The sequence below is a fragment of the Silurus meridionalis genome, chromosome 4 (genome assembly GCF_014805685.1).
Source record: "Silurus meridionalis isolate SWU-2019-XX chromosome 4, ASM1480568v1, whole genome shotgun sequence".
Lineage (NCBI taxonomy): Eukaryota > Metazoa > Chordata > Actinopteri > Siluriformes > Siluridae > Silurus > Silurus meridionalis.
In genome coordinates, this window is record NC_060887.1 from 37638061 (window position 1) to 37658714 (window position 20654).

The 20654-nt window shown below is 39.3% G+C and overlaps 2 long non-coding RNA genes across 2 annotated transcripts; one reads left to right on the forward strand and one right to left on the reverse strand.

Annotated features, from left to right (window-relative positions):
- The first annotated feature begins 12539 nt into the window (after positions 1-12539).
- Positions 12540-16735, forward strand: LOC124384347. The gene is made up of 4 exons (XR_006925378.1): positions 12540-12809; positions 14892-15021; positions 15152-15438; positions 15836-16735. It is a non-coding gene; the product is annotated as an uncharacterized LOC124384347 (long non-coding RNA).
- Positions 16736-17446: 711 nt separating this feature from the next.
- LOC124384353 lies at positions 17447-18113 on the reverse strand. The gene is made up of 2 exons (XR_006925384.1): positions 18001-18113; positions 17447-17881 (listed from the first exon to the last, which is right to left on the reverse strand). It is a non-coding gene; the product is annotated as an uncharacterized LOC124384353 (long non-coding RNA).
- Positions 18114-20654: the final 2541 nt, after the last annotated feature.

The window sequence follows — 20654 nt, forward strand, 5'->3', positions numbered from 1 at the left end:
ATGTACACCAGAGCTGATCTACTTCCTGGATTAGACAGATGACTGTGGTGTCAACAGCAAATTTCTGGATCTTCACAGATGAGTCCGCACAAATGGAGCCTTTTGTGTATATAAAAAAATAGCAGTGGGAACAGCACACATCCTTGAGGAGCACCAGTGCTGAATGTGTAAGTGCTGGATGTGAAAATCCTCTGCTTCACCAATTCAATTAATTTTTTATTTGTTTAGAGCTACATACATGTGTATGTCAACGATTGTGGCATACGAGCTACTTAGGCATAGAAAATATAAGAAATATATATTATAAACATTTAAATTAAAAAAGAAATCAAAATAAAACGTCCACTACAAGTTATAAAAAAAAGAGCATAGAAAGCCAAGGCCCTAAACACCACATATGGAAAATAAATAGAGCACAATCAGGTTTGGGTAAAAGAAAATAAATGAATAAGGTTGTGTTAACACTCCGCCATCTTGACGTCCAGGTGCGATCTTACCTGGGAGCTTTTCCACTCTTCACCTCCTCTCTGGGAATCAGGTGGATGCATTACACTCGAGATTGTGTCTTCCACAGGAAACAAACACAACCAAACTCCTCAGAACATCTAAATAAACTATTTAATAACTGATCACCAGATGGACGCTTTTATCAGTGCCGCCTTGCAACGTGTTTATCATCACGTGAACGGTTGCTTAGCAACAGCTCTGATTACTGCGTGTTTACGCAATTTTATCTTAATGTTAGCGCATGTGCACGCTCTGTAATCAAATAATGTATATACACGGAAAAGAGTTTACTGTTATTAAATATATATATATATATATTCTTTCTCTTTCTGTTAAAATAAACCTACCATTAAAATTATAGACTGTTCTTTTTTTTCTTTACAAAATTAGCAGGGGATTGAATAATTATTCCCCCCACTGTACAATATAAATCCAAAGTACCAATAACAATACTTATATTCTGAAAAAAGAAAAGAAAAGGAGAAGAAAAAAAAACTGGTGTAAAGTCTCTTCATTCATCTTTAAATAAATCAAGTTCTCATTTTATTCCAACAGGATTCTGGGTATTTTTAGGTGAATTATATATATATTTACTTTCTTTTTATTTATTCTAATGATGGAAAGTAATTATGAGTAAAGTCACTTTTTTTTTTTAAACAATAAGGTTTTTGCATTTGCATATTTGCATTTCTGAAGAAAATAATTGCCCAAAATCATCGCATTATTGGAAAAATCATTCTTTTTGTCATCTAATAGCATTTCAAACATAATGTGTTTTTTTAACAAAAATTAGGAAGTGACTGAATTTCTGTCTCAATCAATAAAACGATTAAAAGATGATCAGTAGTTTCTGTAAACTTGATAGAAAATACAGGTATTCCTTCAAAACTAAAACGATGTCTTAAAAACTCAGATGAGGATATTTACTCTTAGATATTTTAAAATGGGTTTCCTTTGCTGTAGAAGCCACTGGAAAGCTGAAAATTAGATTTATTTTATTGTTGACTTGATTAACATTAAAAAAATAGTACGTTTTGAAGAACTAATTAAACCATGTTACAGCAGGTATGTGTGCTTTACTAAATGAAAATGTAGATATATCTGTAAGTAAACAAAAAGCCTAAAATTGTCAAACACTTTATTTCAGTTTTGTTTTTATTTTTGCATCTTTACTTCTTTACGAATTCGTTTCTTAAATTTCTCTTCATTCGAAGGTCTTGTTAAAATTCAGTTTTATTCTCATGTGACAGGATTTAATTGTTAATTTATCTCCATAAAGTTCAGTTTAAGGTTAAAAGTACATTTAGGGTTAAGTTGTAGGTACAACAAAGTTATTAAAAATTGTTAATGTTTTGGAGATAAATATTTTATTTCCGAAAATATAGTAAATCATATCGTTTTGTGAACATAATATCGAGATATGTATCGTATCGTGAGCTGAGTGTATTGTTACACCCTAGTAGCAGGTAACCCAGTCCTCCCTTTGGTCTAGTGTGAAAAATGAAGTTTGGGTGAAACTTGTTGAATGAAAACACCTTCCAGAAGAAGAGAATGTGTGTGAAAAACTTGAGATTTATTCGGAAGTGCATTAATTGTATCTGTTCCACAGAGAAACACGGTGAAACTCTAATCAGCATGTAGAACTAAGCAGCTGAACTCCTTGGGATTTAGGATTGGAGATGTTCCAGCTCAGTTTGTCTACAGTCCTGTCACTGTTTCCCCCCGAGACCCCCCGCGGTGTCCCAGTCACTCACACCGCGCTGCTCGCTCTCTACTCCGGCTCTATCCGTCCCCGAGCCTCCGCCTGCTGCAGCGCCGCCTCTGGCCTCAGAGAGCATGACGTCCCGCTGAGCATCAGTCGCTTTTTACACAGTTTACACCCGTTCTGTCTTATTTACGACTGTAATCTCACTCTTCTCTCAGGAGAAATAAACAGAGAGAAAAGTGGAGAAAACGAGGAAACGTGGTGAAGAAATCAAACTGATCTATCTGGTTGCCAGATTGTGCGATTTGCAGTAGCATGGTATGATCTCTTTAAATGTACACTTTAACCAATTCTGTATTCTAACTGTACATATCTTCCAGCAACAAAATGGAGCGTATCTGGCAACCCTGAGGAGAGGGAGAGCGCCACGGGCAGGGAACATCACAGAGGAAAGCCTGCGTGAGTAAGGAAGAAGGCGGGGCATAGTGACGTCACACAATTCTCTCTATTTAAAGTGCGGCGCGAGTCGCTTTTGCTCATTTTATATTTTGCAACGTGTGAAGAAGAAACGATGGAAGAAATTAGAAAACAATTTAAAAGGATTAGAAAATTTGTTCGACGTCGTCTGGTCAGACTGAGCAACTCTGAACGAGATGCTCTGATACAAAAGTTGCAAGATAACATGCAGAATATGGCAAAAGACATGAATTCATTAATTATACTGATGGCGGAAAAAAAAGTGAAAGAGAGAGAAGATAAGCAGCATCTACAGAACATCACCAAGCCTGAATCGTCCCTGCAACGGTATGAGTATCGAGAAAGACTGTAGCTCATGAGAAAGAGAGAGAGAGGTGGGCAAGAGAACAAAAGCAACTGGAGGAACGTGTTGGTCATCTGGAGGCCGCTTTGGATTTTGAGAAAAGAAAATGGGAGCAGAAGGCCAAACTAGAGAAGGAGAGGAACACTTTACAGCTCGAGACCATCAGAGAGCTCCAAAGATCCTTAAAACATAGTGAGGAAAGGAGAGAGAATGCTCAGCATGAAAGCGATCTTTTGATGAACGTCCTAGAGCAACTGGATGAGCGTGTTGTTCAGCTGGAGGCCACTTTGGCTTCTGAGCAAGAGAAGCGGCAGCATAACCAAGAGATGACTTATCTGGACACCAAGTTCAGTAATGAAACACCAAATATGTCCAATAAGTCGCAGACAATCTCTGATAAGGTACAAGAAATGAGGATGGGATCCCATGGACGACTGGTGGAATATTTTCAGATGTTCAGGAATTTGGCTTCAGATCTAGACAATCATGAGGATGAAAAACAGGAGATCTCACTGGACATGGATTTACGGAACGCCTTGCTGCAGCAGACCATCGCTAAGCTGAAGTCTTCCTCGAACTGTCATCTGGAACAGAAAACAGCAGCACAGGAGAGCAAAGACTCTGTAGAGCTGTAGGAAAGTTTAGATTCATCATGTGAGCACCGTAACCAGGAACAAGAAAAACCTCAAGAAAAACTGCAGTCAGTGTTTGGACAAACCCCTGGAGAACCAGTGCTGACGTGTCAATGATATAGTAACGTGAAAAAAACACCTCCATGCTTATTTATTAAAAAAAAGAAAAAATAAGCATGGAGGTGTTTTTTTCACGTTACTATATCAACTGGAGAATGCTGTTAAGAACAAAATGATAAAACCCACATGATAACACAATGTGTTGGTAAAATATAACAAAGTAAATTGTAATGAAGAAGAAGGTTCTTAAATGGTCACATCCTTCACTCAAATAGAAGTACAGATACTCATGTTTTACAAGTCTCTGGTAAATGTTGAAGTTCTGACTGTATTTTTCTTCTGTAAGTTAAAGTAAAGATGTCCGGGCTCTGACATATTCATTATTACTACCTGTTTTAGTGTCACACTGGTAACTGGACCTCACATCATATTAATATCTTTATGAAGGCTGTCAATCGATTAAAATATTTAATCTTAACTTAAAAACATTTATTTCTGTTCTAAATGTACCTTAACGTAATACTTTTAAAGTTTTTAATACAATAATACAGTGATCCTTAACCTTTTTCATGGACCGGCCTTTAAGGTGTGGTGGATAAATACAACAAAATAAATGATATGACCATAAAAACTGGTAATAATAATAATCGTGAATTCACTGTGTTGTTTTTGTTCATTTTGCTAGCATGGGGGTTTGGTTTTAGGATTTTGGGAGCTTATATATCGTTATTTGTTTGTCTTAGGTAAAAAGGTAAAAGATGGAAGCGGTCATCAGAAGTGCCCTCCCAATGCTGGATAATGATCGACTGAATGACTTGCTATCATTGATGAAAATTGGTGTGAGAACAGACGATGACCTCCAATAGGTCACCTCAGTTGACGTTACAGACTTCCTTTCACCAATAGATTGATTGCACATTTGTCAAATTATGAATGTGCTGTTAATAAAATTCAGATAGATAAATTTCTACAGTCTTCTTCTTTTTCTTTCGGCTGCTACCATTAGGGGTCTCCACAGCGGATCATCCGTCTCCATACCACCCTGTCCTCTACATCTGCCTCTTTCAGACCAACTACCTGCATGTCTTCCCTCACCACATTTATGAACCTCCTCCTTGGTCTTCCTCTTTTCCTCCTTCCTGGTGTCTCCATCCTCAGCATTCTCCTACCAATATAACTCATGTCCCGCCTCTCCACATGTCCAAACCATCTCAATCTCACCTCCCTCACCTTGTCACCAAAACGTCAACATGCGCTGTCCCTCTAATAAACTCATTTCTAATCCTGTTCATCCTCGTCGTTTTTGGAGGAAGAACAATGATGAGTACCATCCCAAGAACACCATCCCTCCTGTGAAGCATGGGGGTGGTAGCATCATGCTTTGGGGTGTTTTTCTGCACATGGGACAGGGCGACTGCACTGTATTAAGGAGAGGATGACCAGGGCCATGTATTGCAAGATTTTGGGGAACAACCTCAGTTCGAGCATTGAAGATGGGTCGAGGCTGGGTCTTCCAACATGACAATGACCCGAAGCACACAGCCAGGATCTTATTTGACTGATCGCTATCAGTTTGTTGATGTAAATGGTGAGTTCTCCACACTCTATGAGGTAAAGTTTGGTGTTCCTCAAAGATCTGTCTTAGGCCCTCTGCTTTTCTCTTTATATATGCTGCCTCTTGGTGAAATTATTCATAAACATGGGATTCGCTTCCATTGCTATGCTGATGATACACAGCTGTATATTTCAGCAAAGCCAGATGAGAGATCAGCTTAACAATGTTGAGAAGTGTGTAAAGGACATTAGACAGTGGATGCTTGATAACTTTCTTCTGCTCAACTCAGATAAGACGGAAGTACTTTTACTAGGACCACATGCAGCTAGAAGTAAACTTTCCGATTACGTAGCATCTCTGGATGGTGTTTCTGTTTCAGCATGTACTTGGTGTGATTATTGACCCTAGTCTTTCCTTTGAGTCTCACGTGAATAATATCACCAGGATCGCCTTCTTTTACCTTAGAAATATTGCTAAAATTAGAAATATGATGTCGTTACGCTTTACTGTCTGGGTGTGCAAATAAGTGCATCAATAAGCTTCAGTTAGTTCAGAATGCGGCAGCAAGGGTCCTCACTAGATCTAGGAAATATGACCACATCACCCCTGTTTTAATCAGTCTACACTGGCTCCCAATCAAATCTCGCATTGATTATAAAATACTACTTTAAAGCACTTAACGGTCTCGCACCACAGTATCTGAGTGAACTTCTGTACCAGTATGATCCTCCACGCCTACTTAGATCAAAAGGTGCAGGCTATCTGTTGGTTCCTCAAATAATGAAGACTACAGCAGGGGGCAGATCTTTCTCTTATAAAGCCCCACAGTTATGGAACAGCCTTCCAACCAGTGTTCGGGACTCAGACACAGTCTCAGTGTTCAAGTTGAGGTTGAAAACACATTTATTTAGTCAAGCCTTTGATCAGTAGATTTTTTTCTTAGGTAAAGGCTCAGATCTGGAGGGAACATGGATATAGAGTGTTTGGTGAACTGGGATATTTGTATGCTGTCGTCCCCTCACATTCACACGTTCACTCAGGTTTGTTGACGGTGGTGTGGTGGGTCGTCTATTATCCCAGAGATCCCTCATATCTGTGTTACCTTCTGGTTCTCCCTTTTAGTTATGCTGCCATAGCGAGTCTTGCCGGAGTCCAAACTGCACAGTGACATTAACTTTCATACAACAATAAGAACACTTAATAATCCATATCCTTCTCTTCCTGTCACCCTCTTCTCTCTCTCTCTCTCTCTCTCTCTCTCTCTCTCTATCTCTCTCTTACTCGGTCGAGTTAAACATGCTCCTGAGGTTCCAGTGACCACTGTTCCTGCCCCTCTCCCCTCCGTGGATCTTCCCACTTCGTCCAGGCCTGCCTCTGGATAGTGTTCTCTTCGTCTGGAGGCCACTCTGTGCAGCTTGGGACGGTTTCTCATCAACGCCTTGGGTGGTTCCATGAAATTCCTAAGAACGTGAGCTTTAAGGATGGATTGGACTGTAGTTAATGTCAACAGTCTGCTACACTGACTCAGGAATACAGTTCACTTCTGATCATCATCACTGTACCCCGCAACATTGTATATCTGCTTCAAATGGACATTTGGTGCAACCCAGATGAGGATGGGTTCCTCTGAGTCTGGTTCCTCTCAAGGTTTCTTCCTTATGCCATCTCGGGAGTTTTTCCTTGCCACAGTTGCTCATCAGGGACAAACTTACTTACAAAGAACATATTTACTTTTAATCACCACATTATCTGTGTAAAGCTGCTTTGAGACAATGTTCATTGTTAAAAGCGCTATACAAATAAAATTGAATTGAATTGAATTGAATTGAATTGAATTGAATTGAATTGATAACCAAAGAGTGGCTCTATAAGAAGCATATCAAGGTTCTGGTGTGGCCTAGCCAGTCTCCAGACCTAAACCCAATAGAGAATCTTTGGAGGAGCTCAAACTCCGTGTTTCTCAGCAAAAGGCCAGAAACCTGACTGATCTAGAGAAGATCTGTGTGGAGGTGGGCCAAAATCCCTCCTGCAGTGTGTGCAAACCTGGTGAAAACTACAGGAAACGTTTGACCTCTGTAATTGCAAACAAAGGCTACTGTACCAAATATTAACATTGACTTTCTCAGGTGTTCAAATACTTATTTGCAGCTGTATCATACAAATAAATAGTTAAAAAATCATACATTGTGATTTCTGGATTTTTTTTTTAGATTATGTCTCTCACAGTGGACATGCACCTACGATGACAATTTCAGACCCCACCATGATTTCTAAGTGGGAGAACTTGCAAAATAGCAGGGTGTTCAAATACTTATTTTCCTCACTGTATAGGTTTCACGGAACACCAGACAGCAGAAACCGGGAGTAAAACAAGGTGTAGTTTTATTGACCTTTAAGAGTCAAACAAACTCAGAAACAAGAGTTCAGGAAATAGTAAACTTAACTGGAGCGAGTGTAAAGAGGATCACAGGATCACAGGATCACAGAGGAGCACAGGATCACAGGGACGCACTGGTGCAGTAAGGCGTCCGGGTGATCTAGGGCAAGTCAAGTCAAGTCAAGTCAAGTTTATTTCTATAGCGCTTTTCACAACAGACATTGTCTCAAAGCAGTTTTACAGAAATCAACAGTTGAGGTGGACGGTGTGTATTTATCCCTGAAGAGCAGCCAGGGTGACAGTGGCAAGGAAAAATTCCCTTAGATGTAATGAGGAAGAAACCTTGAGAGGAACCAGACTCAAAGGGAACCCATCCTCATTTGGGTGACATCAAGAGTTTGATCATAAATCTTTCAACAATAAAGAACACTGGAGAGTGAGAACTAACATGAGCACTGGAGTATAAGATTATAAGAAATGTTCTTTCTACAGTCTTATACAGTCTTTATGGTTATAAAACTAGAAGCTACTGAGCTCAACATTTGTGATCATCACAGATCCAACCCCAGCTTCTCCATGCCAGAGCCTTTAAACACTCCAGGAGGTTAGGGTTAGGGTTAGGGTTAATGTCAAAACTCCACACATGTAGTGGGATCCAATTGGCACTGGTACGTCTCTAGATGGTACGGGAGGTTTGCGAGTTCGGCATCTACTTCTTCAAAGGTCCATAATCTTCATGAGGTGGGTTGTGACTGGAGCTGGCCAAACCTCAGGATGGGGAGAGAAAGAGAAGCAGTGGAGAGAAATTAGCGTAGCTGCTGTTCATGATATTAACAGCACAAGTTGATAATGTGCATGTGATCAGATTTTTTGGAGCACAAGGTTATGATGTGACGTGTGTTATGTGTAGGCTTTGCTAAAAAGATACGTTTTTAACCTGCAGTGCAAGTGTACAGTAGATCAGATGGCGAGTGAAGGGAGAGAGGGCTCTTTTAAAGGGGACTGATTAAGGGAAACCAGGTGCGGGAGATTAATAGGAGGGAGAGGCCGACCGAGAGTGTTAAGAGTTTTAGGGGGGGTGTGGCAGGTGGTTCTCTGACAATAGGACAAATAAACAAGTGTCACTGGAATATTTGTACACACCATTGTAATTGAAAAATACTGTTATTTTAATGGCGCCAAGGAATATTTCCCATAATGCAACTATACAATACAATAACATACTGTACTGTCCTACAGTAAAATACAGTTCATTTTACAGTTAAACACTGTGTAATTTACGAAAATTGCTAACAGTAAAATTTTTTTGCCTCAATGCTTTTTTTAGTCCATTTAACTACACAGAGCACTGCGTTTCCACGGGCAACTATTACTGATGCACCACCTGCTAACCTCTAGAGCGCTCTGGACAGGAAACACAGAAGATGCTGCAGAATGAAAAATGGAGGAATATGGAGGTGTGGAGGAGATTCATATGTAAGCCCATATTTCATATTTCTGCCACATTAAATAAAAAGTTGGCCTAATTCTGAGTTTTATCGCAGTTCTAAGTTTTTTCCTCACAGTTCAGATTTTTTTGTATGTAATGGGGCAGCGTCTCCCGTCTGTAGTGCCAGAAAGTTTTACACATTGAAAATAAAAAAAGGCTACAATCGAAAGAATAACATGGTATCACACTAATCCTCTGATCCCTGGACAGAACTCTGTCTAACCATCAGCTATGGAGGAGACGGAACAAGACAGATGAAGCAGAGGAGCCTCGTTCATACACCAACAGCTTCAAACCTCAGGCCCACAACATGCGCACCGGAGGATGCACCAGGAATGTCGGATGTTTACGAGAAATAAAGAAAATAAGGCAAACTTTTTATTGGCTTTCATAGGATTCAGCCAAAGAAAAATAAAGAAAGTTTTCAAAGTTTGAGTTCATTTTAAACTAAAACATGAAGAAAAACCCCATGCAGTGCGTTTACCTATTTTTGTCTCATAGTAATATATATCAGAGTAATCTGAATTTTTTTATTTATTATTTATTCAATGTATATATTGGTATTTACATTTTTATGTAATAAAAATGGATTTAGTTTCATGGATTTTCTTGTATGCAATTTTAGCAATAAAGATGTTAATTTTTCTAAAAATGAAACAAGTTATTAGTTCATTTTAATATACCCATCTTATTTTCTTTTGCATATTTAGTATTGTTCTATAATAAAGAAAAATTATTTCTTATCTGATCCGGTTAATCGTTGAAATAATCGGTAGAATACTCGATTACTAAATCAATAATGAAAAAAAAAACTGCTCAAGCTACATGTAACAACACTTCTAATCAATAAGCATAGCAATTATTGTGTATTCAGTAAGAAACAGTAAATAACTAAATGTGATCAGTTTATTAAATGATGCACACTGCATACAGTACAACAAATAAGTGTATTAAATTATGCACACTGTATACAGTAAAACATAAGTGTATTAAATTATGCACAATTGTGGGAATTGTTAAATATCCTTGTGTGACCTAGAACATTTCTACACCTTTCTATGTTTGTCTTCGTCTGTCTCACACCTTATATTGTAGCCTTCTGATATGCATTATTCTGCACGTACCCACTTGGGTGGTTCCTGTTTTTCACGGCTTCTTCTTATGTATAACATGATCATATATGGAGTTATCATGCTCAACCATTTCTTCTGTTCCACGTGAACATCTGTCAGCCCTACCCCTTTTATCTGATAGTATATATTCATGTATGACACAATAAAGCTTTGGAACTTCTCTCTGAAAGCTGACTCATGTGTTTCATTGAGACATCCCATTATACGTGGGAGAGCAGACATCAAGAGGAAAGGCTGTATTTGAGTGAATCCTGTCTAAACAACACACGTGAATCCTGTTTAAACAACAGACGTGAATCCTGTCTAGATGGCAGAGGTAAATCCTGTCCAGGCAGCAGAGGATGAATCAATTCCTTACAGCATACAACAGGGAGGAGAGAAGTTTTGTATGGTATTGTATGAGGAAGTCAGGTGTGTCAGAGAAGTATGTGAGGGTGGTGCAGGACATGTATGAGGACAGTGTGACAGCAGTGAAGTGTGCAGTAAAAACGACAGACTGGTTCAAGGTAGAGGTTGGACTGCATCAGGGATTGGCTCTGAGCCCTTTTCTGTTTGCAGTGGTGATGGACAGGTTGACGGACGAGGTCAGACAGGAGTCTCCCTGGACTATGATGTTTGCGGATGATAGTGTGATTTGTGGTGAGAGTAGGGAGCAGGTTGAGAAGAGCCTGGAGAGGTGAAGGTACATGCTGGAGAGAAGGGGAATGAAAGTCAGTAGGAGTAAGACAGAGTACATGTGTGTGAATGAGAGGGAGGGCAGTGGAGGGGTGCGGTTGCAGGGACAAGAGGTGGAGAAGGTGGAGGAGTTCAGGTACCTGGGGTCAACAGTGCAAAGCAATGAAGAGTGTGTTAGAGAAGTGAAGAAAAGAGTGCAGGCAGGGTGGAGTGGGTGGAGAAGAGTGATAGCAGGAGTGATTTGTGATAGAAGAGTATCTGCGAGTAAAAGGGAAAGTTTATAGGACGGTGGTGAGACCTGAGATGTTGTATGGTTTAAAGACAGTGGTATTGAGTAAACGACAGGAGGTGGAGCTGTAGGTAGCAGAGCTGAAGATGTTGAGATGTTTGTTGGGAGTGACAAGGAGGGACAGGATTAGAAATGAGTTTATTAGAGGGACAGTGCATGTAGGACGTTTTGGGGACACGTGAGAGAGGCCTGATTAAGATGGTTTGGATATGTGCAGAGGAGGGACATGGGGTATATCAGTAGGGGAATGCTGAGGATAGAGCCACTAGGAAGGAGGAAAAGATGAAGACCAAGGAGGAGGTTTATGGATGTGGTGAGGGAAGACATGCAGGTTGGTTTGAAAGAGGCAGATGTAGAGGACAGGGGTATGAAGACAGGTGATGTGGCACAGATAAAGTGGTGTAAAAATGTGTTTGCCCCTTTCCTGATTTCTTATTTTTTTTCCATGTTTGTCACACTTTAATGTTTCAAATCATCAAACTGATTTAAATATTAGTAAAAGATAAAACAAGTAAACACAACATGCAGTTTTTAAATAAAGGTTTTTATTATTGATCGAAAACTAAATCCAAAACTACATGGCCCTGTGGGTGAATCACACCTGAGTTGAATTTCTCTCACCACACCCAGGCCTGATTACTCCCACACCTGTTCAAAATCAAGAAATCTCTTAAATAGGACCTGCCTGACAAAGTGAAGTAGACCAAAAGATCTTTAAAAGCTAGACAGCATGCTGAGATCCAAAGAAATTCAGAAACAAATGAGGAAGAAAGTAATTGAGATCTATCAGTCTGGAGAAGGTTATAAAGACATTTCTAAAGCTTTGGGACTCCAGTGAACCACAGTGAGAGCCATTCACAAATGGCAAAAACATTGAACAGTGGAGAACCTTCCCAGGAGTGGCCTGCCGACCAAAATTACACCAAGAGCACAGGGACAACTCGTCCAAGACCTCACAAAAGACCCCACAACAACATCCAAAGAACTGCAGGCCTCACATGCCTCAGTTAAGGTCAGTGTTCATGACTCCACCATGAGAAAGAGACAGCAGAAATGGTCTCATGGTAGAGTTCCAAGACCAAAACCACTTCTAAGCAAAAAGAACATAAAGGCTTGTTGAAGGCTTAAAGGCTTGATGATCCCCAAGACTTTTGGGAAAATACTTTGTGGACTTACGAGACAAAAGTTGAACTTTTTGGAAGGTGTGTGTCTCATTACGTCTGGTGTAAAAGTAACACCGCATTTCAGAAAAATAAAATCATACAACAGTAAAATATGGTGGTGGTAGTGTGATGGTCTGGGGCTGTTTTGCTGCTTCAGGACCTGGAAGACTTGCTGTGATAAATGGAATCATTAATTCTGCTGTTTACCAAAAAATCCTGAAGGAGAATACCCGGCCATCTGTTTTGTAACCTTAGGCTGAAGCGAACTTGGGTTCTGCATCCATCCATCCATCCATCCATCCATCCATCCATCCATCAGGTTTGGGTCAAACATTGATAAAGTGCAAATAGTAAATACATTAAATGGAAGGTCATGGTGCAGTATGTAAGATAACACTGTACAGGTAAGGCTTCTCATCACACTTTTCTCACTTTCTGATATTTGATCTTACTCGAAGCACTTGTTCTGTATCTGCATGATTGTATGCATTGTGTTGCTGCTACAACTGACTGATTAAATAACTGCATGAATGTCCCAATGTATAGGTGTTCCTAATAAAGTGGACAGTGAATGTAAAGCTGTTAAAAACCAATCAGACAATTTACATTAAACAAATGTTTTATTCACAGCTATGATATGACTTGAAAACATAATAAATACAAAGTGTGATTTAGTTGAGTTTGGAGTGTAGTGAAGAGTGAAAGTGTGAAATAGAAAAATGTTTCAATAAATAAATAAACACACACACACACACACACACACACACACACACACACACAGTTCAAGTCAATATTTTATTGACTGTTTTTAAATAATGAAAGTCATGTTTTACATCAGCACTTATTCCTGAGATGTTGATGTAAGCATTTGTCCTTCTATTCATGGTTGTAGTGCACGTTCGCACTGAAAACAACACCTGCTATCCCATCTTCTGTCCTTCCTCACAGATGGTCAGGTTAATCTGGATCTTGGACAGGTCCTACAGGAGTTTGGTGGTGATGTCCTCATTGCCTAGATCACTGTTTTTACTTCCTAGCTGTTTCTCTTACGCCAAAGTGTCCTCCTGCTGAGCAACTTGTCACTCTCAAGTGATCCTAAAGTGCAGAGGTCCTCTTCTCCAAATCCAGCTTGAGCTTCTCTCTCTCCTGCATCCATTTATTTTTCTCAAAATCCAAATAGTCTTTCAGCTGTACAATGTTTTTCTCCAGTCGCTCTTTGTCTCTCATCAAGGACTCTTTCTCGAGCTCTGCAGTTTTCTTCCATTCTTCATGGAGTGTCAGGTAAGCTTGGAGTATGATGATGTTTACAAAGTATGTGACGCTCCTTTCCTCATTGTCCAGTAGGATCTCAGATTTTCTCAGCTCATGCTGCTGGCGCTCAATAGCCAAAGTGGCCTCCAGCTGAGCAACTTGTGTCTTCAGTTGCTCTTGTTTTTTCAGAAAGCTCTGTCTCTCCAGCTCTGCAGCTTTTATTAACTGCTCTTGGAAACTTAACCCTCTCTCTCTTTCCTGCTCTGCAATCTTATTATGTTCCTCATAGACATTAAAGGAATCCTGGATTTTGGAGAACCTCTGTTCGAGTACAGTGTTTCTCTCATCGATGATTTTCTTGACCCTCTCTTTTTCCTGCTCCCATCTGATTTTCTCAGAAGCAAAAGTGGTCTCCAGCTCTTTCAACTTCTTTACCAAACAGTCTCTCTGACCCGTACTTTTTTTCTCCCTTGCCTTACATTCCTCCAATTCTCTTGCCTGTTTCTCCACCAGCTCCTGCAATTTGTCTTTAATTCGTGTATGATTGTCACTATGTCTCTTAAACATCTTCAGCTTAATTTTCCACTTGCTGTCCAATAAACAAATGAGCAGCATCCAGTGTGCTCTGTTCTTTTATACACAGTTAGTAATGTGACGTCACTGGGCTTTTTTCTTACCCACACACGCATGCGCATAGTAGATATTTCTGTACCGGTAGACTAAAGTCCAAACTGTCATTAATTCACATTCTGTAATAATTGTATTTGATTTGTGTTTAAACTTTACTTATTACGCAGAGACCCATAGAGAAAGCAGTTAATAATCGTTATTTGACAGTAAAATAAGTCTGAGTTGAGAACCGGAAGTTGACCGGAGTAACTCTGAGTGTTGCAGGACCATAAATGACCTGTAGGTGGCAGTGTAATACCTATTAGAGCTCACTGTCACAGGAACCCGTTAGAAATGGTGGCCTCATTAACAGTGAGGACAAAATACACAGCAGTTTGTGACTCTTTTATTGACTTTATTGAGAGTAAAAACCAACTGTACATTTCTCAGTTCCAGACAGTATTGTGAGATGATCATCTGTTGGAAAGTTCATGTTTAATGCTGCATGTTTCACAGGATTTGTGAGCTGTAATAAATGTCAAAACACCTCAATCCAACACTGAGTGATTTTTGTAGATTGTCTTTTAATCATTTTTATATCAATCTTGTCAAATACAAATTTTCAGGCGTGCCTAATATTCAAAACTGCAAAAAAAGTGACAACTTTTCCACAACAGCCTTTTCCCAAACAAAGATTAAGTCAAAACACCGTTTCACCATGACTGAGGATCATTTGGACCATTAGCATTTTTTAATGTAGGTAGATCATTTTTATTTTAAAATGAAAAGTTTAGAAAAGAAAATGGTTCGTTGTTGTTTGCTTTTGTTAAAATGTTATGTTCACTCATGTTTATCAAGAAACCATTGTTTACTTTATTTTTTTTAGGGAAACCAGTTTCCTTACATTTTCGAAGTAAACTCAACTCATCTGGGCTCAGAGTGCTGGTGTAGAAAAGAGCTCAGTGTGGTGATGGTGGATGGAAAAAAGCCGGCCCTGAACCTGATGTTTCTGGTGTGTATGTTCCTGTATCTCCTTCTTGAAGAAGGTTAAAGAGTTTGTGACTGGGATCTAAGGAGACCCTGATGATGTTGTGTGCTCTGTGCAGACATCTGCTGTGGTGAAGGGACTCAATAGCAGCTAGTTGTGTTCCAGGCAACAATATACTATTAAATGTAAGTGTAAAAATACACTTAGTTAATAGTAGTAACTATTATGGTAGTGTTTAATTTTAATAATGCTTTATTAAATTAATATTTATTTAAAAAAAATATATTTTTGAATAATAATAATTATAATAATAATAATTATTATTATTATTATTATTATTATTATTATTATTATTATGCTTAATTTAACATTTGAGCTCTATATGAAAATAATGGATTATTCATCATCATCATCATCATCATCGTTGTATTTCAAAGTCATTTTAGCTGTAATCTGTGTAGGAAAACTTTTTTCCATCAGTAGAAGGAAACCCAGTCCTCCCTCTGGTCTACTGTGAAAGAATAAAGTTTGGATAAAACTTGAGATTTATTCGGAAGTGCATTAATTGTATCTGTTCCACAGAGAAACACGGTGAAACTCTAATCAGCATGTAGAACTAAGCAGCTGAACTCCTTGGGATTTAGGATTGGAGATGTTCCAGCTCAGTTTGTCTACAGTCCTGTCACTGTTTCCCCCCGAGACGTCCCAGTCACTCACACCGCGCTGCTCGCTCTCTACTCCGGCTCTATCCGTCCCCGAGCCTCCGAGAGCATTAGACATGTGACGTCATAGGGAGCGAAGAGTGGGCGGGAAACGTGCCTGTTTATTTATATAAAGGCCAGAGCGCGTTACTGTTGCTCACTCGCGTCAGAGAAAACAGCAGTCATGTATCATTTACTAATGCGGAACAGAAACAACACAATAAAACAAATGGAGGAGGGAAAGAAGAAGGAGGAAGAGCCTAAAGTGGAGAATAATGCAAACCTGCAGAACATCACTGAGCTCCAGTCTTCCCCTGAAAAGCATAATAACCTGAAGGAGACTTTAGAGTATGAGAGAGAGAGCTGGAAAGGAGAACAAAAGCAAAAGCAGGAACAAGTGAAGTCTTATCTGGACGCCAAGGACAGGAACGAAACGCAGAACACGTCCAAGCCCAATGTGTGGCAGACAATCACGAATCAAACGAAGACCACAGATGAGGGTCAAAATATTACGAGGAGAAATGGAAAGCACCAATCGTGGAGTTTTCACAGATATTACACACGATAATAAGAGAGGAGATCAAGCTGGACATTACAATGGAACATTACAAAATCCATCACATCATCAGACCATCACCCCAAGCTTTTCACGACTCTTCCTTCAAAATAATCGTACAATTTTAAGCATAAATTGTGTGTCTTGTTTTTTTTCATCATTTAAATCTTCACTCATCATCAGATGCTTGTGAGAAATAAATGTAAATAAAAAATATAAAACAAACAGCAGTCTACATGACATATTTCTGGAAAAAAAAGTGTTACACAATAAACAGCTAGAACGTTCTACAATGTTCAATACCCAAAACTATTTTTGCTGCAAAAAGTCTAATATAATACTGTTTGTTTATAAGTTTCTCAAGTAATTTCTTCAGTCAAGAAGAACCATTATCTTCATGATCAGTCAAATGAAAACTTTAGGGCCTTCCTTATCGAGGATCTTCAGCTTCCTGAAAACATTTTATCATACATTGTAAATGGAAGATCAGTGATGCTGGAAGGTCCTCCATTATTTAATCTGTGGTGCTCCTCTGCGTTGTTTACATGTAACACATTCATGGATGACAGCAGAAACGTATTATATAGTACAGGGGTCGGCAACCCAAAATGTTGAAAGAGCCATATTGACAAAAAAAAAAAAAAAAAAAAATCTGTCTGGAGCCGCAAAAAATTAAACGCCTTATATAAGCCTTATAATGAAGGTAATGTAAGCGTCTATATTACCCCCTTAGTATCAAAATGATAAGTAGGCTACAACTACATAGTGAGCATTCATGATTAAATGTTTATTTTCCCTGCAGCGCATCCTGGAGAGAATGACGCACCACGTGACTACTCTGCTGTACGATGGTGTTTTAAGTTTAACTTTCATTATAATTTTAATGTATTATGTTTCATTGCATTGATGAAATTAAAGAAATACAATAAAGAAATCTGATTTTTGATGTCATTTTTACTTTAGGATTCGAAAATACAACAAAATGTGCAACGTGCATAGGCCTCCTGTAGCCTAATTTCAGACCTCCCCATGGAAATGAAATGCAGTCCTCTTCAATCCTCAATAATACAATACAATACAATTATCTTCTCTTTCCCCCCTTATCTGGCCAATAGACAGAGTGCAATAAAACAGCAGCCTTTTGAAATTAACTGGAAACGTATTTAAACCATGCATAAAACATGCATTAAAACAGTATAAAACTCAGTAAAACATAAAAGCAGCTCAGTCATGCCCGTGACAAAAATAATTCAGTTCGATTTCTGTGCATAGTCCTCTTCTCTATAGTTTTATGAAAATGCTAAGTAAGTCAGTGCAAGGGTAAAATGCAGCATCATCCTCTTCTCTTTTGATGCACAGCCATCCTCGGACCTGAGCAACAAAACACAATTTCCCTATGTGTCATTCCAAATATATACTGACAAAAATCAGAAATCACTTTATAAAAAAGCCACTTTGTTACTAAATATGTGCCTGGATTGTGTTCTTACCCGTTTAATGTGACTTCTGTTTTCGGACATCACTGGACAGCTTCTCAACATCCGGCATGTAAGATGTAACTTTAATCTTGACGCAGGACTGCAAGCTCTCATCTGTAAGGCGGTGCGGTATTTGGATTTTATGTAGTTCATGTTTGAGAATATCTGCTCGCACAGGTAAGTTGATCCAAAGATAGATAATACTCCAAATGCATATTTCTTCATGTTACTATAACTGTCAGGAAGAGCATTCCATGTTTGAAACACAAGTTTCTCGATAGTTGGGAGGCTATCAATTTCGCTCCATTCGTGGCTTTGGGCAAGCTGAGCTTTCTGGCCAGTGACGTCTTCAAGCTCGGCTGTCAGACTTTTGAACTTGGACACCCACAAATCTTTGTCAGCTATATCGGCCAATTCCATTTCAAGGTCAGCTTGAATTACTCCTGGGAATGTGTTCAACAAGGACGGGTCAATCTCCACGGAGTGACAGGGAAAGATAGTGTGATTTTTTCCTTTCGGAACTCGCTGAATCTGCTCCCAAATTCAGTTTGCATATCCACGATCGCACCTTGTAAATAATCACCGTTGAGTGTGTGATCGTGATAGGCTTCTTTGAACTCTCTCAGGAGGGAAGTGAGAGAGCGTGCCTCGCTGTACATCTCTGGCGAATACAGTCAGCTTGCGCTCGAATGACAATACAGCTTCCAGCATGTGCAGTGCAGTGTTTCCCCGCCCCTGTAGACTTTTATTCAGCATGTTTAGGTGACTTGTCATATCCACCATAAAGTGCAGTTTTTCCAGCCACTCGGTATCTTCCAGTTGCGGGTAGTTCAGGTTTTTGCTTTTCAGGAATGTTTTCACATGTTCTAAACAAGCAACAAAGCGACGCAAAACCTCACCTCTGGACAGCCATCGGACCTTATTGTGTAGCAGGAGATCGGAATATTCGCTGTCAACTTCATCTAGCAATGCACGGAACTGACGGTGGTTTAATGCTTTTGCAATTATCTTGTTCACCATCTCGATGACAAGGTTCATCACCTCCATACACTCCGGTGGGAATGTTTTTGCACACAGTGCTTCTTGGTGCAAGATGCAGTGAAATGCAAGCAGATTTCGATCCAACGCTTTCTGTAATAAAGTCACAAACCCCTTTGTGATCCCCTCATACTGGGTGCCCCATCTGTAGCCACTGAAATCAGGTGGTTGGTGTTTATTCCATTGTCATTTAAACACTTCAGCACAGCCTCACATATGTCTTCCCCGCGTGTTTGACCTTTCAGTGGTATTAATTCGATCATTTCTTCTTGCGGCCCATCAGAGTTAACATACCTGCATAACAGCGCTGCCTGTTCAATATCGATCACATCACACGACTCATCACAGGCAATTGAGTATGCTGGAGCTGAATTAATGTCCTTGATTTGCTGATTGGTGATGTTGCCTGCCATTTTATTGGCCCTTTCCTTCACTGTCTTTGCGGAGAGAGGCATGTCTTTAATTTTCTGTATTATCTCGGTTTTGTTTTTGAAGTCTGAAAATAGGTGCTCTGAAATTTTAATGAATGAATCCTTCATGTAGTCACCATCTGTGAACGATTTCCCACGCTTTATTATCTCCCGGGTTGCAACAAAACTAGCAGCAGTAGTGGAGTTTGGAGATGCAATCCACTTCTTAAATTTATCTTTGCGCTCCTCTAATTTTTCCAGAAGTAATGCAATCGCACTTTTTCTCTCACTCCCAACTGGGTACTTGGCTGCAAATGTAGCATGCTTTCCCTGGAAATGTCTTTCCACATTACTCTTTTTGTTATTTGACAACTTCTCAATTGGCAATGAAAGCAAATGATTCGGTCCAAGAACTGTTGAATCCTCTGTTCTCCTCAGCTATCTTTCTCTTTTTCCCCTTGGGATCCATGGCCCATGACACACCCGCCGGTTTGTTTGTTTGTTTTTCAGCATCACGGCGATCTGACAGAAACGTGTTTCGCAGTTTTTTTTTTGACGTAAATCTTCGTTGACAGAAATGTTGAAATTAAATATTTATTATACACATTTTTACAACGTTGAAAACGCTAAGAATGTTTATTAATTTATATCGTACTGAAATAATATTATATTATATATATATATATATATTTTTTAAAAGCTCCAGGGAGCCACTAGGGCGGCGCTTAAGAGCCGCATGGTTGCCGACCCCCGATATAGTATATAGAGTATATCCTGCAAAACAGATCATGTTAGTAACTGTAGACAAGTTGTTCCATAGAATACATTCTACTGTTACTTCTCTGACCATCACTGTTTCTCTCTTATGTAGGAACCTTTAAAAATGTGCTTTGTTTCCAATGTTTTATGATGTCAATGTATTTATTTAGTTAGAAGTTTAATATTACATGCCACATTGTTTTTTTGTTCAGATATGGGTTTGTTTTATATCCAGAAAATTAATTTGTTAAATGTAAATGTATTATTGTTGACCAAAAGGTTAAAGGTCATGAGAGTTAAAACGCAGGAGAGAGAGGAGAAAAGCACATGGCGTGATGAGACTGTGTGCAGGTTGTGTGTGATAGAGGAGACAGAGGGTAACATCTTTTGGAGACCGAGTATATTCTTTGAAATATTAAGGCCCAAAGTGTAACAGAACTTTTATCGTAACGGTTTATA